This window comes from Capricornis sumatraensis, chromosome 15, assembly GCF_032405125.1.
Source record: "Capricornis sumatraensis isolate serow.1 chromosome 15, serow.2, whole genome shotgun sequence".
Classification (NCBI taxonomy): domain Eukaryota; kingdom Metazoa; phylum Chordata; class Mammalia; order Artiodactyla; family Bovidae; genus Capricornis; species Capricornis sumatraensis.
Window position 1 is genome coordinate 81877673 of NC_091083.1, and position 23732 is coordinate 81901404.

The window sequence follows — 23732 nt, forward strand, 5'->3', positions numbered from 1 at the left end:
AAACCAACCGGAATTCTTGGTATCCTGGGGACACAGAGCATCCCCTCACCAGACAGCCGGACACCAGCGCCCAGGCGTCTCTCTCCAAAACAGCCCAAAGGTCTGGGAAAGAATTCTGTTCCTGGCTGCGCTCTGTGGAAGAACAGTTAAGGCCACGTTCTCCACCAGGGATGGGGTCGCAGGGCACAGGCTCCACAAAAATGCAAGGATTATTTTTAAAATCAGAAGACTGAAAATGAACTTTCAGGTCAAAGGGGATGCTTTACTATATAATTATAAAATTACATTACTTATATATGTTAATAGGATGTGTTTTATCACAAATACATTCTTTATACCAGTCGTAAAATACTGTACTATTTAATATTTTTTGCTGTGGGTGTGGGGTGGGGATGAAAGCCTTCACGTGGCCATGTCCTCGGCCCCCTCCTAGTCCCTACCTACTCCAGTCTGTCAGCCTGCAGACCAACCCTTCCTCCTCCATCCCAGGGCCCCCTCTCCAGCTCCCTCCCACCAAGCCTTTATTATGCAAGTCAGATTCATCCTTCCTGCCCATCTCCCACTTCCCAGTTTTATCTCCCTCCTCCTTCCTCCCAGTTCCACTGGGCCTGGCCCCCCAAGATGCAAGAGCTAAGACCTTCCACTTGAACCAAATAAGCTCATCTGAAAGTGTGCCCTACTCTCTTGGGACTCCATGGACTGTAACCCACCAGGCTCCTCTGTCCATGGGATTCTCCAGGCAAGAATATTGGAATGGGTTGCCACGCCCTCCTCCAGGGATCTTCCCAACGACGGGTGGGGGGTCAAACCCGAGTTTCCTGCGTCTTCTCCAGTGATGGGAGGATGCTTTACCACTGAGCCACCTGGGAATTTCAGCAAAACGTGGCGCTGGGTGTTTCATCTCATCTGATTCTGGCCTTTGAGTTTGAGGAACATAAGCACAGGCTGCCAGCCTTCTCTCAACCAAGGTCTTACCTGCCAGGTCTCTAAAATGGGCTGACGCGCCCTTGGACAGAAGTCACGCATGGACCTGATTCCTAGTGAGAGCGCGCGTATTTCCATTCGGGCCTTGTCCTTAGAGTGTCTTCTGGGACTCACAGACTCTTCTTCCCGTGCACAGTTATCTAGCTTGATCTCCTTCGTTTCCAGGGGCTGTTTATACATCCTGGATGGTGATCTTCTTGATTTTCTTCCAGCCCTTCACTTACTTTCTACCTTGTTCTTAACAGGGTGTGCGTGCATGCATGTGTGTGTGTGTAACAGAAGCTTCAAATATTTACGTGACTGCCTCTGTGAACATTCCTTCTGTGTTTCCAAGTTAAGAACCTCTGAAATTGTTTCAGAACTGTTGACACTGAAGTCTAGGTCCCCAGGAGAGAGTTTTGTCTTCCTGGCAGCCAGACTGGAAGACCCCTGGGGCATCTCTTTCCTCCTCCTAGGTCACCGTGCGCCCCGCTTCTCAGAAACACCCCGAGTCTGTCCCCTCTTTCCACCCTGGACCCCAGGGACAAGCCCCCATCCCCTCTCTGGTCTCCACTGGTCTCTCCGCCTCCACTCGACTTCTGCCCCACCTGAAAACCAGAGTAAGCCTTTAAAAATGTCTATCAGCTTCTTATACTCCATCGCAAGTTCGGGGCTTCTGCAAACTCTAAGGATTAAAAATGTCACCCCTTACTGCACCCACAAATCCCCAAAGGAGGCGGTGCCTAAGGATGGAACCCAGGCAGGGATGGCAGAGAGCTCCCTGCTGACCACCCAGGAAGTCAAGAGACCCCTTGGTGTTCAGCCACTCAGTCATGTCTGACTCTTCTAGCCCCATGGACTGTAGCCCTCCAGGCTCCTCTGTCCGTGGGATTTCCCAGGCCAGAATACTGGAGTGGGTTGCCATTTCTTCTCCGGGGATCTTCCCGACCCTGGGATTGAACCCAGGTCTCCTGCATTGCAGGCAGATTCTTTACCTTCCGAGAGACCAGGGAAGCCCCAAGAGTCTCCTTCCTGCCTTCCTACCCCTCAAACGTTAATCATAACCGGGTATTCTCGCGGTAAAGGCAGGGGTGGGGTGGGGGTGAAGGGGGAGGGGCTGGGAGGGGGCAGGGACTGCAGAGCCTTTACATCACCCATCCTATTCCCACCCTGTGAGGCAGCCCCTCACCCCACTTAGAGCCGAAGTGCCTGGACCCTGCGCCCCATGATGCTCCTTAGCCCAGGGGTGCTGAGTCAGCCTCCTGGAATACCAGAGGCTTCCCCAGCCCGCAGGCCTGGGACTCCTGCACGTGGGCCAGTGGAGCAGGACTGTTTGTTAATAGACGCTGTTAACAGCACGAGAAATGGTCAAGGGGTCAGCCAGAGAGGAGCCATCTGGTTGTCCCAAGGTAAACAATTTACAAGAGAAAAGTCCAGCTAGCCTGTCCTTCTGGTTTTTCTTCCTACAGTGTGGACAGAGACTGTCCCAGGCTTCAGCTCCAATGCCCCCCGGGGTTGGGGTTGGGTGTAGGCAAGAAGGCAGGAAAAGTCAGATTTTGTTCACACTTTTTCTTGCCCAATTCTCAGGACTGGGTGACTTCATGCCAGCTGGTTAACCCACATTGCAAGGATTTCCTCCCAAAGGAACAGCCTTATTTTCTAGCACCCAAAGCCTTGAATGGCAAGAATCTTCAGCCTTAAATTTATTTCCTGTTGGAGGAAAACCCCTACTGGTCTCCCCAGGGATTGCAGCCCTGCTCTACCAACCACTACAAATGCCCGCGGGATGTGAGAGAGGGTCTCCATTCTTGCCATTCAGCGTGTGGCCAGTGGATTCCCAAGCATGAAGAATATGCATGTGGTTTAATAGCCTGAAATAAACAAATTGTGCTGAAATCAGAACCCGAAAGTGTTGCAAAACATTCCAGGCAGACACTGGAGTTGAGATACTACAAGCTGTTTACCAGTTAATTCCTTCTTTGCCAAACATTCTTACTTGGGTCTATTGGGAGCTGATTTTGGTGGGAATGCATCTCCCATTTTGTAATGAAAATCACCAGGGAAAGAGGGCTCGATCTGCAGAGGTTCAGATTCCAGAAAATGTGGTCGGAACAGGTAGTTCCCTTAAGGGCAAAGCTAGTACTGAGTTTCACAATAAAGAAAAAGGACAGCTGGGGACTAGGATCTGGAGACTCTGCAATGACCCGTGAGAGCAACATCCACACATTCTCAGGGAGGGTGATGAGTACAAGCCTCGGGGTCAAAAACACTCGTGTTCAAGTCCAGCCTCTGCCTTCTTCTAACTACGTGACTTGGACAAGTCACACACTCTGAGCCTCAGTTTCCTTGTCTGTAAAATAGAAGCTGTTAAAATTAGTTCCTTTTCTGTACAGTTTCCAGGAGGTGCTTTTTTTTTTTCTTTTTAATTCTCATTAAAAGGAAAAACCAAACCATCATTTATGGCTTTTCCTATGTGCTGCTAAGGTCAGAGACCTGAGGTAGTATCTTAGTTTTCTGTGGCTGCTGTTAACAAAGTACCATTAAAAGAACAGAAATGTGAGACTTGCCGGGTGGCCCAGTGGCTAGGACTCCCCACTTCTAGTGCAGGGGGCTCCGGTTCGATCCCTGGTTGGGGAACTAGGATCCCACACGCCTTGCAGTGAGGCCAAAAAAAAAACCCCAAAACATAAAGTGGCTCTTCCTGTTGTTAAACGACAAGGATAGAATGTATCGTCTCACAGTTCTGGAGGCTGGAGTCCAGTCAAGGCGTCAGCAGGGCCCTGTCCCCTCTAAAGCCTCTAGGAAAGAGTCCTCCTTCCTTGCCGAGTCCAGCATCTGATGGTGGCCGCCAGTCCCCCACCTCCCTTGGTTTTCAGCCGCACCACTTCAGTCCTGCCTCGCGGCGACATGGCCTCTTCTCGGGTGTTCTGTCTTCACAAGCATTTCCCTCTAGTTATATAAGCAAGCACTCCATCACTAGGTCGAGGCCCACCCCAAAGGCCTCACCTGAACTTGATTCATCCACAAAGACCCTACTTCTTTTTTTCGATTTATTTATTTTTGGCTGCACAGGGTCTTCGTTGCTACATGCCAGCTTCCTCTAGTTGCAGTGAGCGGGGCCTTCTCTTCGCATCGGCTTCTCCTGCTGTGGAGCGCCGGCTCTAGGGCTCACGGGCTCAGCTGCTCTGTGGCATGTGGGATCTTCCGGGACCAGGAATCGACCCCCTGTCGCCTGCATTGGCAGGAGGATTCCCAACCACTGGACCACCAGGGAAGTCGTGCCAAGACCCTATTTCTGAACAAGGTCACGTTTGCAGGTATGAGGGGGTAGGAATTCGGCATGTATTTTGCAGGGAGAACGCACATTCAATCCATAACAGATCAAAAACACGTTGAAAACACGTTGTTTAGCCAGGCGGTGTATTCAGGTTTGGGGTATGCTAAGGCAGTGGTACCCCACTCCAGTACTCTCGCCTGGAGAATCCCATGGGCAGAGGAGCCTGGTGGGCTGCAGTCCATGGTGTCGCTGAGGGTCGGACACGACTGAGCGACTTCACTTTCACTTTTCACTTTCATGCATTGGAGAAGAAAATGGCAACCCACTCCAGTGTTCTTGCCTGGAGAATCCCAGGGACGGGGGAGCCTGGTGGGCTGCCGTCTATGGGGCCGCACAGAGTTGGACACGACTGAAGCGATTTAGCAGCAGCAAGCTGGGCTCTGAGCATTGCCGGGGGCAGTGGGAGGAGAGATGCTGATCGTCCGGTAAGAAATTGACAGCTGGAGCTGGGGAGGCTGTGAGGGAGGGGAGGGCAGCGCGCAGGACAGTCTCCCGGCAGCGGGATTGCAGGGCGGGGATTCCAGACTTGCGAGTGTGCTCCCCCCAGCTCCCATCAGCCCCGATTCTGTGGACTTCCGCTCTTCCCGCCGGCGCCCCGGGTTCCCTTTTCCCAGCCCGCGCCGTTGGTCTGCTTTAGCCCCACCACCCCTAAGGAGAGAAGCTCAGGCTAAGCAGACACGGCCTCCCCTGGGAAGGAAACTCAAGCAGAGGGGCCGGAGACAGAACACGCAGGGGTCGTTCACTCGGGCTGCGGAGCGCCCCCAGCTGCGAGGTCTGTCACGAGCTCACCTCGGGTTCCTGAGCCTGTGGTTCAGGCCATTTCCAGGCCTGCTTTTCTGGATCCATTCAGGGAGCGCCACCCCCACCCCCACCCCCCACCCCACCCCCGCCCCAGATGGCCTTCCAGGAGACCCCCCTCAGCTTAAATTAACCGGATTCTTTTGCACCAGCTCATAACAGAGATGGCCAAAGTCTCTCCCAGCAGACTTGTGTCAGCAAAACTGGGAAAAACGGAAGAGCTGGAGCAGTATCCAGCATGGGATGAAAGGGGACAAGACAGCAATTTTGGAAGAACGGAAGTTTTAAAAAGCAATCTGTCGGCACAAATGTATCTAGAAGAAATGTTAAGACCCTGGAGCATTCTTGGGGATAGTGCATGAGGGTGGGGGGCAGGGATTGCTCGCTGGGATCTCAGGCTCCGGTTAATATTAAGGGGGAGAGCACCTGGAAGATGTGGGCACCCAGGGCATCCACGAGTCCCGGGCATGGTGTATGGAGATGAGGGTCATGATGACTGCTCCCTGACACAGCCCTCTGGACTGCACGGCCCCCTCTTTCGGCCAGAGCATTGCGGCCTCGGCAGACGCCCTCCCCCGCCGCCGGGCCCTTCCTGCACACAGGCTGTTTTGATTCTGCGCCCCCTCAGTCTTGCCTCGCTTTCCTGCCTAAAGAGGTGAGCTTCACCCGCCCCAGGGGCAGTTCCTGTAAACGCCACAGCTTGGATGACCCAACGTGGTGAGTGTGCAGGGAAGCGCTCCCCCAGGGCTGGGCTGGCTGGAAACAGATGCTTCGTCCTTTCCAAGGACGGTAATGAGGTCTGAGGGTTCTGACGGCAGGCGGGGGAGCTGTGGGCGCCAAGAGCCCACAGCTGGCTTGGGGTCAGAAGATCTGGGCTCCAGCCCCAGACACGCTAATGAGACCTCGCATCTCTCCTGGATGAAAGAGTGATAATGCACACACCTCACAGCATCATGTCAGGCTCCAGCCGGATTGCAGACGTAGTCAGTCTGAAAACCACGAAGCTCTGAGTAACAGGAAGTACCACTGTCCCTGTGGCTATAATTTGGTTATTATTAGAACCTAAGGGGACTTCCCTGGTGGTCCAGTGGTTCAGACCTGGCCTTCCAATGCAGTGGATGTGGGTTCGACCCCAGGTCGAGAAACTAGATCCTACATGCCTTGCGGCCAAAAAACCAAAACATAAAACCAAAGTGATGCTGTAACCAATTTAGCAAAGATTTTAAAAATGGTCCACATCAAAAAATCTTGTTTAAAAAACCCCCAAACCTAAGATCTTCCATGAGGATGATCCCAGGGGACTTTGGGCTTGAATGAAATCCTCTGCCCTTTGAGCGTGGGCAGAACCTGGGAATACCAGGAGACACTACTCCTGTGAGTGTGTCACTGTCTGTGACAAAGGGGGGGGGGGGTTATCCTGGGCAGGCCTGGCCTACTCAGGGGAGGCCTGAGGCAGGACTGGCCCCTCCAGCCAGAAGAGGTTTAAAGCAAGAGAGGGATTCGGTGTGAGAGAGTCTCTATTGATGGCTTTGAAGATGGGAGGCCATGTGGCAAGGACACCAGAAGCTTCTGGAAGCTGAAAGTGGGCCCGGCTGACAGCGAGGGAGGAAGCAGAACTTTAGCCCTCTGTGCCTGTGCGTGCCTGCTCAGTCGCTCAGTCGTGTCTGACTCTTGGCGACCCCATGGCCTGTAGCCCACCAGGCTCCTCTGTCCATGGGATTCTCCAGGCAAGAGTACTGCAGTGGGTTGCCATTCCTTTTTCCAGGGGATTTTCCTGACCCAGAGATCGAATCTGGGTCTCCTGCATTGCAGGCGGATTCTTTACCACTGAGCCACTGGGGAAGCTGCTAGTCCTGTGACCACATGGAATTGAATGATGTCAACAAGAACAGTCTTGGAAGCGAATTTGTCCTTAGACCATCCAAACAAGAACTCGGTCTACCCACTATCTCCGACACCAACCGCTGTTCTCCAGAGCTGGGAGCCCTGGGGACTGCGCCGTGCTTGCTGGGTTTCTGGCAGTTCATTCCATTGCAGTAGAAACCCGTCTGGCCCCCGTGAAAGTGAGTGTTAGTTGCTCAGTCACGTCCATCTCTTTGCGACCCCATGGACTGAGGCCCCCTTCCCTTGTGAAGGAGGCCTGAAAGCGGAAGGCTCCTACCCCATCTCCCTCCTAGTGTGGCCTAGTCAGTAGAGATGAGGTTGGACTCCTGACTAGACCTCTCAGTGGCTGTGTAGGGTGGGCTGCAAGACCTCCCTCAGGGCTCAGGACCTCAGTTTGCTCATCTCTGGAATGGGGATGGAAATTAAATGCAAGTAAAACATCAGAGCTCCCCTGGTGGCTCCGCGGGTAAAGAATCCACCTGTGATGCAGGAGACATAGGAGGCGCAGGTTCGATCCCTGGGCTGGGAAGATGCCCTGGAGGAAGAAACGGCAACCCACTCCGGTGTTCTTGCCTGGAACATCCCATGGACAGAGGACCTAGTGAGCAGGAGCATGTAGCGACTGGAAGGCACCAGAGCGGAGCAGGTCACCAGGACACACAGTAGATGCCCAAGAAACACGAACGTTGTGCATGTTAGTGACAGACGTCAGCCGGCAGGGACATGCCGTTTTGAAAGCCTTGGCCCACTGTGGCCCATTTTGGCAAAGCAATAAAGGTATTATTTTCTACTCTACTGCCACCCCCTCCCAAAAGAAATCAGCCAGCCACTGACAAAGAGCGTTGAGTCTGGGGTCGTGAGAGCCCTGCCCCCACACCACGGGCACAGGAATGAGCCCCAACCAGGTCCTGGGGGTCAGGACTGAGACAGAGGGTGGTAGGTGCCCAGTGTTCTTAGTGGGCTGCAGGCCATGCCTGGAGCTCTGAGCCCCCCTCAGAGCCTGGCACACGCCTGGGAGTGCTGCCCACCTCAAGACCCCCTTTGCTCCAGCTTCCCCGAGGGGAGTCTGTGGCCTCACTCTGGCCCCCTCGGTCTCAGTGAAGCTGAAATCCAAGGCCCGTGCTTGTGAGGACGCAGCTTACCCTGGGCCCTGGAGGAGAGGTGGGTGCCGTCTCCCAGCTCCGTTCCTGGCACGAGTCCTTGCCAGCACCATCACACCCCCCAATTCTCCAGCCTCCAAACTCCAGGGACCCTCTGACGGCCCTTCCAGCTCCTGCGGTGCTCGGAGTGGCCGCGAAGCCCGGCTGCCCCCACCCCAGCCTCCATCAGCCCTCCCTCTTCTGTGCCCACGGACCCCCAGTTCCAGCCACACTAGGCTAGGGCTTGGGCGGTGGAGACGGTAAGTTTCCAATTAATCACTGCTGGGGACTTCCTTGGTGGTCCAGTGGTTAAGAATTTGTCTGCCAAGGCAAGGGACGGGGGTTCGATTCCTGGTCCGGGAAGACCCCACGGGCCTCGGGGCAACAAAGCCCAAGGGCCACGATATGCGCAGAGCCTGTGCTCCACAATGAGAGAAGTCACCGCAGCTGAGAGCAGCCCCGACTCGGCACGGCTAGAGGAAGCCTGCGAGCGGCAACGAAGACCCAGCACAGCCAATAAATGAATAAATAAAATTCGAAAAAAAAGAAGGCAGTCAAGGAGAAGGCCTGCTAACTTAGCCCCTCCTTCCCACCGTGGCTTTAGATGAAAAACAAACAATCATAATTTGCCTGCTAGGGATGCCAGTCGATCATAGGGAGGTACCATCTGACATCCACTAGGATGGCCATAATCCAAGAGATGGACAAGAGCAAGCGTGGAGACCCCAGGGCCCTCAGACACTGCTAGTGGGCACGCAGGACGGCGCAGCCGCCTAGGAAGACCGCCTGGCAGTTCCCCCCAAAGAGTTAAACACAGACTAAACATATGACCCAGCAATCCCACTCCCAGATATATCCCCAAAGGAACGAAAACATATGTCCTCACAAAGCCTGTACGCAAATGTTCGCAGCGGCGTTATTCCCAAGAGCCAAGAAGTAAAAACCATCCAAATGTTCATCAACTGATGAAAGATAAACAGAGTGTGGTACATGGACACAATGGGATATTTTCCAGCCATCTAAAGGAATGCAACACGGATATATGTTACAACGTAGATGAATCTAGAAAACATGCTGACAAAAAGAAGCCAGACGCAACAGGCAATGCATTATACGATTCCATTTGTATGAAGAGCCCGGAACAGGCAAATCCAGGAGACAGGAACCAGACCAGTGGTTGCCACAATCGGGACCAGAGGAGAGCGGGTGTGACTGCTCACGTGTCCAGGGTGTCTTCTGGGGACCCTGAAACTGTCCCGCGGGCTTCCCTGGCAGTCTAGTGGTTAAGACTTCACCTTTCCAATGCAGGGAGTGTGGGTTGGATCCCCGGTCAACTCACATGCCTCTTGGGCAAAAAACCAAAACATTATGCAGAAGTAAGTGGTAACAAATTCAATAAAGACTTTAAAAATGGTCTACACCGGGGGAAAAAAAAAGAATCTTTGATTAAAAAAAAAAAAAAAAAACTGTTCTGGAGTTGGATTGTGGCAATGGTTGGGAAGATCCCCCAGGGGTAGGAAATGGCAACCCACACCAGTATTCTTGCCTGGGGAATCCCATGGACAGAGGAGCCTGTCGGGTTACAGTCCAAGGGGTCACAAAGGGTGGACACAATGGTTGGAGGACTTCGTGAAAAGGCTAAAAGCCCCTGAATTGTACATTTTAAACGGTGCGCTTTATGGTATGTGAACTATGACTGAATTTTTTTAACAGAGATTTTTTTTTTTTTTAGTCCTGAGAGCAGCCTACCATGCGTCACCTTGCCTGGGTGACCTGGTCAACTCCCCACCTGTGAAACAGGACTAACCACAGCGCTGCCTTGTGGGTCCACTGACATCACAGAAGGAAAGGCAGACAAGCTGTGCTCAAGATGAATGGAACTCCCGTTAGGATGAGTCCTGGGACAAGCGCAAACTTGGGGTGGTCTCCCGAGGGGCCGTCTCCCCCAGCAACGCGGCCCCCTGACACACTTGCTGCCTGGTGGCTGTCCCCACCTTTCCACCCCCGCTGCCTGGCTCCCCTGTTCCCTCTGCCTGGAATGTCCTGCTCGGCCATGCTCGGCAGGTCCAGACTCGCCCCTGCTGTCAGCGATGCCCCCACCAGAAGCCTCCCCTCCGACCAGATCTCCCTGACCCATCAGAGCCTCGGAAAACGCCGAGCCCTTCTGGAAGCTCTTAAAGGGACCCGATGAGCGCAGACTGTCACACGGATGAGCTTTCATCTCCCGAGTCAGGCTCTGGGCAACTCTGGGTGAAGGGTCACATCTGATTTTCGCATATCCCAAATTTCATTCATTGATCACCTTTACAATTTCCCCCATGTTTGAGGACCACCTGTATTTCAAGTTCCTTAATACTTTTTCAAATCAACTCCCTTTTCAAAAACTAGAAAAAATTATAAAGATGCTTTTCATAACTGTAAGTGAAGAGCTACTGTCGTTTGCCATCAATAGTAATATAAACAGTAACTGCGAAATAGTCACACTGAACACAATGTCAAGTTCAAGCGCTGGTAGGCACGCTTGCCTACCAAGCCTCTGAGCTTTCAAGGGGAAGCGGGGAAGATCTCAGGGTCTTAGGGAGGCATCAAAGACATACTGACGATAAGCAGAGACGTTCTGATTGGCGTCATCAGAGCTGAAAGGTGCTTGAAAAGGGGCTTAGGCATGATCCATGAGTCAGTGGTACTGAATTTCTGTGCCTCTTGAACCATCTCCCCTCATCTCCTGCAAGCTGTTACTTAACATCTCCTTTCCTGGCCCCTCATCTAAGTGGGACCACCCCTGCCCCCCTTTTCCCAACCACCCATCCCAGCTTTACTTTATCTCCTTAGCATTTAATACCATCTGATATTCCTCCAGACTACATCTTCCTTTTCTGTCTGTCACCCCAGCTAGAATCCAGGCCCTAAGAAGCAGTTTCCTGCTAACAGCCCAGCCTCCCCAGAAGGTACCTGGCTCCTAGGAGGCTTCAGTCAGAATCTGCCAGATGGATGGATCTGGTATCTCCAGTGGCTTTGTACTGTCTTAACACTAGCTTTGTATCAAATCTTACACACAGGAGATGGCCCAGTAAACAATTGTTGAGTGAGCCAGTGAATGAATGAATTCATCAATCGACACATTTTTGCCTGGAGAGTGGAGCTCTCAGTTTTTGAGATAATCCAGACTTCCTTGTGTGTATATGTTTTCAAAGTCCCTGATTCTAAATTCTTCCTGCAGATTGTCTCCAGGACTCAAGGAATGGGGCGGCTTTGCCAAGAACAGAGTTTGAATTTTCAGGCCTCTCGTTTAGATTAAATAGAGATGGTTTACTGGGAAAAGAAAGTTGGGGACCCCAAGAAGTTGCAGGGAGATCTGGAGAGCCTTCCCCAGAGCCAAAGCCCTCCGTGCCCCTCTGCCCAGTGCCCCTGGCACCCTGCCGAGCTGGAGAAGCCAGCCAGCCATTCAGGCACGCTGCAGTTACGAAGTGATCCTAAGTACATCAAGATGGGTGCATTGACGCGAGCCACTTGGAGAGGATCTGGAATGAATTGGGGGGTTGTTAAGATTACCGATTTAAGCCTCTCCTCACAGGAAAAATATTTATTTCACTGAGCTCTGCTTTTTGGAAGCTGCGCCTGTAACAGTCTGCATCGATCTAGCAGAGTTTTGGCTACTGCTGGGTTTGGTCTCCTCTTCTGGGGTGGGGGGTGGTGGTGGTGGTGGTGTGTGTGTGTGTGTGTGTGTGTGTGTGTGTGTGTGTCCATGATTATTAAGCAATCAGCCAGAATGCACAGCCAGGACACTCTGCTCTACTTTAACCAGGAAAAAAAAAGAAAAAAATGGACACAAACTGAGTTCGTGGCAGGAGACACAAGACCTGGAGGTTTTATCTTCAAAGATGCCTGCTTGCAACAGGCAACTGCCTGTTTCTTTTCCTGTTTATCTGATATGCGTTCTCCCCACCCCCGGCTTTGGAGAGGAAAATACAGACAAGCATAGGGAAGAAAATAAAATTAACTCCCTCCTGCTCTTCCAAGGAGCACGATTACTTTCTAGAGCACTGTGTTCTTCCCATTCCTTTCTACTCTTTGGAGCTCAGGGGCCTGGGTTAGAATCTCAGATCTGCCACTTTCTGGCTGTGTGACACTTTAAGTCGCCACTTGGATCCTCTGCTTCCTCATCTGTAAAATGGAGTAATAATAGAACCCACCTCTTCGGGTTGTTGGGAGGAGTAAGTAAGAAAGGACTTGGCAGAGTTTCTGGCACAGAGTCTCAATAAATGTTACATATTTTTATAGGATCAATATAGTCAATATTTATACCTTCTTTTGCATGAAAGGCTGAAGCACGTACAGTTTCCCATTTCACTATATTCTCATCAGCATTTTTACTGACGACAAAATAGTCCATCACAGGACTCGTTGTTCAGTCGTGTCTGACTCCTTTGCAACCCCTGTGAAGTGTAACCCACCAGGCTCCTCTGTCCATGGGATTTCCTAGGCAAGAATAACTGGAGTGGGTTGCCATTTCTTCCTCCAGGCCCTGACAGGACTACACCAGCCTTATTTTGATGGCTCAGAGGTTAAAGCGTCTGCCCGCAATGAGGGAGACTTGGGTTCGATCCCTGGGTTGGGAAGATTCCCCTGGAGAAGGAAATGGCAACCCACTCCAGTATTCTTGCCTGGAGAATTCCATGGACAGAGAAGCCTGGCGGGCTACAGTCTATGGGGTCGCAAAGAGTCGGACACGACTGAGCGACTTGACTTCACTTCACTGGATAGAAATAGAGGATGCCTCCACAATATTACAAAGATAGCTGTAACAGATTTCTCCAAATATTGGTGTGCAATTGATGTTCCTTAGGATGAGTTCTCAGAAGTGGAATTATTGAGTCAAATGGTATGAACACTTCCAAGAATCTCAATGCATCATATTTAGCATTGCAAGTCATTTCCAGAAAGATTACCCACGGATGTCTATGAGAGAATCCATCTCACCATGTTGCAACTGCATTATTTTTTCACTGTTGCTAAGATGACAGGGGAAAATGTCATCTCATTCTTTCATTTGCACTTTTTAAATTTTTACCAACTATTTTTCTAATACTGATTTTTAAAAATCAGCTACAATATGTTGAGTGCTTACTATACACCAAACATGGGCTAAGGGCTCTTTTTAAATTATCTCAGTCACACTCTGGGTAAGAAGTGGAAACAGGGGCTTGATCAGATGTTTATACACCTGTGTTCACACCAGCATTTATTCACAATCCCCAAAAGGTAAAAGCAACCCCAGTGTCTATTGACAGATAAATGGATAAACAAAATGCTGCCTATTCAAACAACAGAATATTCTTCAGCTTTAAAAATGTAAGAAATTCTGACACAGGCTACAGGATGGGTGAACGCTGAAGACATTGTGCTGAGTGACATAAACCAGCCAAAAAGGACAAGTTTGGTTTGATTCCACTTACATGAGGTTCCTAAAGTAATCGGATTCACAGAGACAGAAGTGAGAATGGTGGTTACCAAGGGCTGGGGGAGAGGGGATGAGGAGCTATTGTTTAATGGGTGCAGGGTTTCAGGGGGCGAAGACGAAACGATTCTGAAGATGAACGGCCGTGATGACTGCACAACGGTGGGAATGTATGTGATCCCACAGAACTGTGCACTTAAATATGATCAAAATGGTAACTTTAGTGTGATGATATATATTTTAGCACACAAAAATGGCTTAATCAATTCTCCTAACAACCAGCGTGCTGTGCTGAGCTGCTCAGTCATGTCTGACTCTGCAACTCCATGAACTGTAGCCTACCTCTGTCCACGGGGTTCTCCAGGCAAGAATACTAGCGTGGGTTGCCATGCCCTCCTCCAGGGCATCTTCCCGACCCAGGGATCAAACCTGGGTCTCCTGCATTGCAGGCAGATTCTTTACCATCTGAGCCACCAGGGAAGCCCAAGAATACTGGGGTGGGTAGCCTATCCCTTCTCCAGGGGATCTTCCTGACCCAAGAATCGAACAGGGGTCTCTTGCATTGCAGGCAGATTCTTTACCAGCTGAGCTACCAGGGAAGCCCCATACCGGATGAGGTAGATGCTATTATTACCTCCCCTCTTCTTTAAAAATGACGAGGGCTTTCCCTGGTAGTCCAGTAATTAAGACTTCACCTTCCAATGCAGGGGATGTGGGTTTGATCCCGGGTCGGGGAGCTGAGATCTCACGTGTCTTGTGGTCAAAACAAAAAAACAAACATAAAACAGAAGCCATATTGTAACAAATTCAACAAAGAGTTAAAAAAAAAAAATGATGAAACTAAGGCGCAGATGATGAAACACATTCCCAGAGTAACAGAGCCTGTGCAGTAGTAGAGACAGGCATTTTGGACGCCAGGTCATGCCCTTAAAGACCTCGTTATCCTGCAAGAATAGATGGAGTCAGAGGTGAAAAGTCAACCAAACTCAAGGTAGCAGGTGGTGTTAGCAGGCAGCCAGGGCCAGACAGAGGTGCTGGTCCTCGGGGATCAGAGGTCAGTTCTAAATTTATTCTCTGACCTTCTTGTGGCTTCTAAATTTGACCAAACAAGTTCTTCCAGTCCAATTGATGACGTAGGTGCTTTGTTTTGAGGATCAAACCTTTTTCCTGGTATGAAAGTAAGAAAATAAGGCAGAGTTTGTTTGACGAGGCAGCCAGGCTGCCTGTCAAAAGCCACCTAAGGATAACCCTGGGCTTGTTCACAGTGGACACACGCAGTTACTGATCAGCTTCTCAGGAACAGTGATCAACACCATCTCCTGAACTATGTCTGAATTTCTTCTCCTGAATGAACCAGAAACAGAGCCTAGAGAAATAGCTATATGCAAAAATAAAAAAAGTAACCAGAACCAATCTTAAAATTTCCCTAAAATTATTAATTAGAACAAATGAGGACTCTTCAGATAGTCCTCAGGCCAGGGAGGACTTACAGAGTCCCTGGGGACTCGTGGCACTCAGCCTGTGGATCCCCACTTCTCTGGGAAGGTATCAGGGTGACTGACTGGTCCGTGACCACTTCTCAGACATCCTGCCTCCACCGGGTGGGAGCAAGCACGTGACCTTTGTGGTCTGGCCACTCGTGACTGAACCCAGGAGAGACCATCCACTCACTGGCCAGAAACACACAACTTCTGGTGCTTGACCTGAGAGAATGAGTCTAAACATCTGATTCCCTCCCTCAGGAATACAAATGAAGAGACGCAGAAGGGCACTGTGGTTGTTTTAGGTCCTTGTCATGCACGTTTGAAGTTGGAACAGCCATTCTGGGAACACATGCAAACGGATGTCCATGGAAGAGGGACAGGGGCTGTGGCAGTCTGAACCCCCATGATAGTGCTGAGCGGCTGGGTCAGACCTCACCTGAAACCCACCCTACCGCTGGACATTTCCATTACCTGAATCAACAAAGCTTTCTTCAAATTGGTTTTATGGGGTTTTCTAGGATTTGGTGTGTGTTTATTAGTTTTGTATAATCAAAAAGAACATCTCTGTAACCTTCCAAGGCATCCTCCTTTTACCTGGAATTGTTAGAGCAGATTTATGACCCCCTGAACCCTAACACACCACGCCAAAGTGGGGAGAAGCCCTTTGAGAGAGTCAGGATTCAAAGCCCTGTCCTTGCATGTCCCAAAGGACAAGCTCCCTTGCTCTGTGCTGAAGCACTTGGAGGAGGCAGCAGGAGGTTGGGGCTTTGCTGCAGGAACACGCTGTCCTCACCGCGACCCCTTCTCAGCCTCAGCACTGTTGTTATCAGCGTCGCTCTGGAGGTCCTGGACAAAGGGTGAAGCCAGGAAAGGGCAGGTCAGGGGCCTGGGAGAGAAAGGGCAGAAATACGCCCTCCATTTCCCTAGGGCCCCCGCAGCACAGCTGCTGTCCACAGGGAGTCTCGTGGACCACGGGACGATCGCAGGCACTCCGCGGGCCGCGCCCCAGCGCTCGGCGGGCACTCCTGGGGGTGAACCCAGTCTCATCAGCGGTCCATGTAGTTCTGGGACGCGAACCTGCATCTCGTGGGCTCCAGGAGTGGAGTCTTTTTCCAAAAAAGCTGCGGCGAGGCCCTGCTGACCGCGCGGGCCTTTGGCTGTAGCCACATCGGCCCTCGCACTTCCCTTCCGGCTGCTTCCGCCATCAGCAGCCGCTGCAGAGGCTCCGAGGGGCTGACTGCGCATGGGCAGAGGACGGGCCGCAAACTCGACCCTCCGGCGGCGGCCAGACCCACCGGAGGCGCGGGCGTCTCCAGCCTACCTGCGAGCCTCTGCTTTTGTCATCAGCCAGGCTGCCTTGATTAGGGCCGGGGCCCCCTGAGGACGGGGAGAGCCAAAACGTATTAGAAGTGAATTTCCGAAGGAAATCAAGAAGCCGAAATAATTGGCCACATCTGTGAAATCGGGCGCTTGTTAAGCGCCAGGTCCCGGGCCTGGGTTTGAGCCCAGGCGATGGACGTCACGGGCGCTGCCGTCATCACGCCCGCCCCACGCGGCACTCTTGGGTGTTTCTCCGTCCGGGGCACCCCCAGGCACCCTCCTCTTGGATGCTCCAGCACCGCCCGCCACGGTTTGGTCCCTATCATTTTTCATGGGTCTCCAAGGGAGTCAGCTGGCCCCTCGGCTCGCCGCTGTGCAACTTGGGGGAAGTCAGTTCGCCTTCTTGAACCTCCGTTCTCTCACCTGTACAATGGGCGGGGAAGGGGACTTGTTCTAGACTAGAAACTTTCAAACTGATTGTGTCTCTCGGTGGGCCACTAGCTTAAATGTCACAGCGGGCACTTATGACATTGTTAGCGTCCCCAGAGATGTTCCTCCCAAAGGCACACCCTGTGCTTTCTGGGAACGACCATGGGTTTCTCTGAGCCCAGCAGCAGCTTGCAACCTGCTGCTGGGGGTGACGGGCTGAATGGGCTCACACGTTCCCTTCTGCCCCTCTTCATCATGTCTGTCAGCCCATGGTATGGCGCTCGGCCAGGACCAGGGTCAGGCAGGTCCGACTGGGAGCCCAGCTCTGCCCTCTCTCACGGGTGGCCGGGGGCAGTGTGGCTCCCTCTCTAAGCCTCCAGTTCAGCCTCTGTTCATAGGGGCAAACTCCATCTCCTCTTTAGTGTTGTGTGAATTTGATATAAGATAATGCAGGGCTTCCCTGCTGGCTCAGGTGGGAAGGAATCTGCCTGCAGTGTGGGAGCCCCAGATACGATCCCTGAGTCAGGAAGATCCCCCTGGAGAAGCAACTGGCAACTCACTCTAGTATTCTTGCCTGCAGAATCCCAGGGATTCACAATGCAGTCAAAGGGCTTCTCAGGTGGCACTAGTGGTAAAGAACACACCTGGCTGCTGATGCAGGAGATGTAAGAGACACAGGTGCAGTCCCTGCGTTGGGAAGACCCCCTGGAGGAGGGAGCCGCAAACCCACTCCAGTATCCTTGCCTGGAGAATCCCATGGACAGAGGAGCCTGGCGGGCTACAGTCCATAGGGATGCAAAGAGTCGGATGCGATTTAGCACGCAATGCAAGCAAAGCTCCCACACTTCCTTTTTTTTTTTTTTTAAGATTTTGTTTTTGTTCATGGGGACCATTTAAAAAGTCTTTACTGAATTTGTTACAATGTTGCTTCTGTTCTATATTTTTCGGTTTTTCTGCCATACGGCATGTGGAATCTTAGCTCCCTAGCCAGGGATTAAACCTGCATCCCGGATATTGGAAGGCATAGTCTTAAACACTGAGCCACCAGGGAGGTCCCCTAAGACGATACAGGCAAATCTCTTGCCTTTGTGACAGGCACATGGTGAGCCCAATGTCAGTCCTCCAAAGTTATTAGTAAATTCATGTCCCGTACTTGACAGTAGGTTCCTTGAGGTTAGGATCCCCTTCGGTACCTTCCTATGGCCAGATAACCAGCTGGTCGTTCGGCACGCGCTTTCTTCCTCCGACTGGGTGATGCTGAGCTGGGATAAAGGCTGACATAAAGGCCATGTGAGGACTCGGTCTCTGCTTTCTGGCTTCCCAGCCCTTTCTCCTTCCCTCTAAGACAACTCTAACCCCAGTCCCCAGGAGGAAGTAAATTCAGCGTCATCTCCCGTGAAGAGAGTGTGTCAGGTAGAGCACCCAGGTTTTATTATATTTAAGGCAGGGCACGCAAATGCCCGTTGAGAGCTCTGTGGGTGCCCGAATGTTTGACTGGTGGTCTCCGCGTGAATTGCCCTGCCCGCCGAATCGCACTCAGCCCCAGGGCACGTTCTCAGCCTGAGCTGGGCCAGTAGCTGAGCTTTCTGGCTTTCCTCTGACCTCAAGTCTGTTTCTTTGCCACGTGAGCAGTTGTCTGGAATGGAAATCTCCACTGAGGGACAGACCTCCTCTCAAGGCTCAAATCAGGCAGGATCTCACAGGAAAGGCAGCCAGCCAGAGTCAGGCGGGTTCAGTCTGAGTTCCTGCGTGACCCTGGGCGAATCACATAGCTCTCAGAGCTTCAGTTGCCTTCACTCCATCGGATTAGAACAGAAATTGCGCATTGTTTCAGCCCCTGTTCTAACACCAACTGATGGATACGGGGTGCTTCCAAATCGGTACTGAGTTCGAGTCTGCAGTCACTGCGAAAGGGAGCTGTGATCCGTTAGCAATGCCTGGCATGAATTGAAGGAGGGGGAAGAGGGGTATTTACGTGGCACATGCTTGCCATGCCAATCCAGCTGCTCTATAAGGTCCTCAGAGCTTGGAATGGCTCAGAGACTTAAGATCTCATTTGACCACACAGAACTTAAGAAGATCTCTCTGACAACGTGACTTTTCTTCCAACAGCACCAAAGGTTTCTCCCAACCAGTGACTTCGTCACCACTTTCCAGGCACACCACTGACACCCATTCAGACCACCACTTTCTCACAGCTGCCACGATGGGTTCAGCCAAAGAAACTGCTTCTAGTCTAGGCCACTGAAAATCAACCTTAAGCTCCTCCACCTCCAGCCACTCCACTGGATCCAGCCACACCTGAAGCTGTACCCAGCTCTAGACTTAAATGTGAGCCCGTACATTCTCTTTTTATTTTTATTTTTAAAAAGTTCATCAACAGATTTATTTATTTTTAAATTTGTTTATTTATTTAAGCTCTTAGTTTCAGCACGTGGGATCTAGTTCCCTGACCAGGGATTGAACCCAGGCCCCCTACTTTGGGAGCACAGAATCTTAGCCACTGGACCACAAGAGAAATCCCCATTCTCTTTTCAGCTTGAGCCAGTATGACTTGGGGTTTCATCACATGTAACTCAGAGGCCTAACGCAGAGGTTATTTTTCCCAGGAAGGCCCCAGAGTGGGGACAAAAGCAGGTTTAGCGAATATGTCTAGGGGATTGTTTTCGTTTTTTCTCTTCGATCCAGCCAAGACAAAAGGCATGCAGACACGGAACACCACTTTCTTCAGCTGTTGGTGCCTAGAAGGTGCCTCCCGAGGGGTCTCAGTGATAAGGGGGGGCCTCTGCTTTGGATGGGTAGAGTCAGAAAGGAGGCAAATTGTCTGGCATATCCTTTTATTCCCCCACCCTGAACAGTTTCCAGGACGGCTATCTCCTTGGCTTCCAGGGGCACTGAGTCTAGCTTGGTTGAATTTTGTTTCAAAACACCGGCATAAATCATGCATACCCTTGGGAGGGAACATTAACCATCAACCAGCAAAATCAGCGTCCCCCCACCCCCCACCCCGTCTCCTCCAGTGACATGGACTGGAACCTCCACCCCTTCCCCAGAGGACCCTTCCCCGCCTCATCCTAGAACATTTCAGAACTGGGTTTCTGCTCGAAGTTCCCGACATCTGCTCCTGCAGCTCGGCTCTTTCACAGTGAGGGGAAGGCAGGGCCATGACACAGCTCATAGCTCTGGGCATTTCTGGAGTCTGGCACTTGAAGTGTTTTTTTTTTTTTCCCCTGGGGCAAATTCTTCTCTCCTCCACTCTGTCCCCCATCCAGGGACCTGAATGGCCCCACAGGCATGGGAGGACAGTGAAGAGTGTGGAGTCAGACAGCCCTGGGGGACAAATCCCAGCCTGCCACGTTCTCGCAGCATCATCAAGGCGAGTTGCTCAAGCTGGCTGAGTCAGTTTTCCTTCACGTAAAATGGGGATGATGACACTACTCTCTGTGCAGGGCTGTCTCTGAGAATTCGCGGTTATAACGCTTGCCCAGTGGTTGACACAGGGGCCTTCTCATTTAGATCGGCCTAGGTGGGGGCAGGGAGGACAGAGGATGGAGGCAACTGAGGGAGGAGAGGGTCTGGGATGCCCACGAGACTCCTGTATCCTTCTGCCCTGGGCCGTCCCGACCTGCTCTCCCCGGTCACCCTCGTCTCAGCATCCCAGGCCACTCCCAGGAAAGGTGCTCCACCTTTTCGAGGTGACAGGCTGACCTCCTTGTTCCCAAGTGGGGAGACTGAAGCTGGGCCTCTACTGGGTCCCAGAACTGAAGCTGAGACGGTGGCTCTAACCGCTGGGTCTCTGGCGCTGGGCCCCCGCAGCCTAAGCCGCGTTGCCCTGTGCTTCTTCAGCACGGTTGTCACGACGGTGGCTGATGGAGTGTATGGCCACTCCTGTAACAGACTGGAAAAGTACTGCACACTTTCCTCTCTGCTTTGTGGGAAACAGCCCTCCCCTCCTGAACTCGATCCTCGACCTGCCCAGTTAGAGGGAGATTCCTACAAAGGCAGAAAGAGCAGGACCCTGGCCAGCCTCAGTTCCCAATAATCAAAATAGATTCTGCCGTGAGACAGGAGACTTAAAACCCTCTTAAAAGCCTCCACTGTGAGAAAACATTCTTTGAAAGGCCCTTAGCTCTCCATGAACATAGCAATTCCCAAATTACCAAGAAAGTAAGAAGGCCTCCCTTCAGCCGTGACCCCGGGCTGGCCAACTACCCCCAAAGGAACATGTGCAGAGGAAGTGAGGACCCCGCTGCCCCCCTCTGCTTCAGCCCACTGAGGACACAGATGGAGAATGCCAGTGGTGAAGAGCATGGACTCGGGGGCACCTGGGTCCACATCCCAGCTCCACCACTAACTGGCTCTGTGACCACAAGCAAGCCATTTCCCTCCTCTGTGCCTCAGTCTCCCCATCTGTAAAATGGAACTAACAGTACTTCTTCACAGAGTTGCTGTATTAAGTGAGCTCAAGCGTGAAGTGCCTAGAAGAGACCCCAGTGTATAAAAGGCACCCTGTGTGTCAGCTACTTCTATTTATTGGTGTTTTCATACATGCAGGGTCAACTCCAAAGGCAACTTCATCTTCCGGAGGCTCAAGGAATTAGCTGCCTTGAAACCACTGCCCACCACTTAGGGTTGGGGAACCCAGAGATGCAGCAGGTTGAAGAGAAAGAAGCCCCCTGGTCCACTCTCCGTGGCTACAAGGGGCACCCCCCATGATCAAGATGGGGCTCAACACATCCCTTCTGGGGTGGGGGGGACACATTTTCGGGGCAGGGGCCGAGTGACTGCAGCAGAGGCTGGCGGTGGACAGCGGAGGCAGGGGGCCAAATGCAAGGGTGATGGAGGAGGGTGTGAGCCAAGGTGGAGACAAGCCGGCCAGGCAGGGCTCCGGGCCCAGAGCGTGAGTTCTTCCAGCCGCCAGCTGCAGCCACAAGTGCCAGAGAGGCAAGCGGTGATCCAGGCATCGGACGTGGCTACAGGCCCACCTCCTCCCCTCGGCGGGGAGCCTGGCCCGCAGCATCCCTGCCTGACGCACAGACTCAGACGTGCTTAGAGAGAGGCTCAGGGGGAGCGGGAGCCTTACCTCCAGGCCTCCATCAGATTACCCTTGCCAGCTTAGACTAAACTGAGCGCTTTCCCATGTTGCCCTACGACCGGGGCTTCTGAGAAATCTCATATCAGTCACAGGACATTTTTCTCGCCACACACCTGTGACAGTGTGAGGGGATGTGCAGCTAGCTACCCAAGGTTAGTCCCTGGGATGGACATTCCCGTGGGTGTGAACCACAGCTGTCCTGTGCAGGGCCTGAAACATAGTGTGTGCTCAGTAAATGCTCCCTGAGTACGTGAACAGGTGGCCCAACTCTGACCTGGCAGGTAGCAGACAGGTGGCCAGTCTCTAGGACTGGGGAGGAAAGAACTCTTTGCTCAGCTTTCTTTGGCAGGGCGGGGGCTGGGGAGAGCAGGCTTTGGAGTCAGACCCAACTGGGTTAACATTCTGAGGCTGGGCAGCTTCCAAAGTGGCCCGCAACGACCCACCCCTGCTGGCACCCACCCTATCCTCTTAAATATGAGTTGGCCCAGTGACTTGCTTCTAATGAATGGAATATGACAAAAGTGATGGGGATGGATGTTGTCTCCAAGATTTGGTTATAAAAGACATTGACTCAACCCCGCACACACACACACACACACACACACCCCTTCCTGGCTTGCCCACTTTGACAGAGCAAGCTGCTGTGCTGGAGCAGGCCAAGGGGCCAGGAAACCAAGGGCTTCCCACCAACAGCTGCGGAGGAACTGCACCCTGCCCACACTGGCACGAGAACATGGAAAAGGATCCTGCCCCCATCGGACCCTGAGGTGACTGACTGGAGCCTCTCACCGCTTGACTGTCGCCTGTGAGAGACCCTTAAGCAGAGCCAGGGTCTGAGCCAGGCCTGGACCTCCAATCCGCAGAAGCGCTGAGATTATAAACGTGCATCACTAAATCGCTAAACTTTGGAGTCATGTGTCACGGAGCTACACACAACTAACACAGCCCCTCCTTAGCTCTGTGCCCAGGAACTAGTTACTTAAGCTCTACGTGTGGTCCCCCATCTAAAAACGTGCATATTAATAATAGCACCTCCCTGCTTTATGGGTTCGTTGCGAAGACTAAGAAAATGAATGAATGGGACCTCTGGCTGGAGCAGTGAAATGAAGAATCAGGAAATAAAGCCCATCGGAATGGAGCCATGGGACTTCCCCGATGATGCAGTGGATAAGAATCTACAGGGGACATGGGTTGGACCCCTGGTCCGGGAAGATTCCTCACGGCATAGAGCAGCTAAGCCCACAAGCCACAACTACTGAGCCATGTGCGCTAGGGCCCACGCACGGCCACAGCCAGGGCCCACGAAGGCCTGTGCCCTGCGACGGGAGAAACCACCAAACCACCACAGCAGGCATTGTAACAGGGAGTCTCTCCCACTTGCCACAACTAGAGAAAGCCCATGCACAGCGATCAAGACCCAGGGCAACCCCAAAATGAAGTTAAATACATACGTGAGTAAGAATGAAGCCAGGAAGGACCCTCACCGAGCAGCTGTCACAAGGTCAGGGCCCAGCGGCCTCTAGGGAAGGTCCCCCGCCCTGGAGAAGCCTCCCCTCCATCCTCACTTTGCTGGCCTCCTGGGCTCCAAAGGACCATGCTCAGAGCTGCCTGCAGCCGGGACACCCAGCATCTTGTGCCTGCCCCCGCCCCAGCCACCCGCATGCTGGGTTCTACGGTCCCTTCTTCACGGACTTTGGGACTCCTGTTGCCCCAAAGCTGGCCGGGCTTGGCGCCGTGGAGATAAACAGACCAAGAGCCACAGCATCTGAGAGCTCCAGAAACTGGCCTTCCTGGGAGAGCTGGAGCCGGCTGGCACAGCCTGGCC

General features: G+C 52.4%; 1 protein-coding gene across 6 annotated transcripts in view; it reads right to left on the reverse strand.

Annotated features, from left to right (window-relative positions):
• Positions 1 to 23732, reverse strand: part of RIPOR3 (RIPOR family member 3) — a 73968-nt gene that overhangs the window by 37804 nt on the left and 12432 nt on the right. The window contains exon 1 of one of the 6 annotated variants that reach the window (XM_068987161.1): positions 11074 to 11201. The exons of the other annotated variants lie outside the window; for them this stretch is intronic. The gene's annotated coding sequence lies outside the window, so the exon portion shown is untranslated. Of the gene's footprint in view, positions 1 to 11073; positions 11202 to 23732 lie in introns of those variants that run through there. 6 annotated transcript variants of the gene reach the window in all.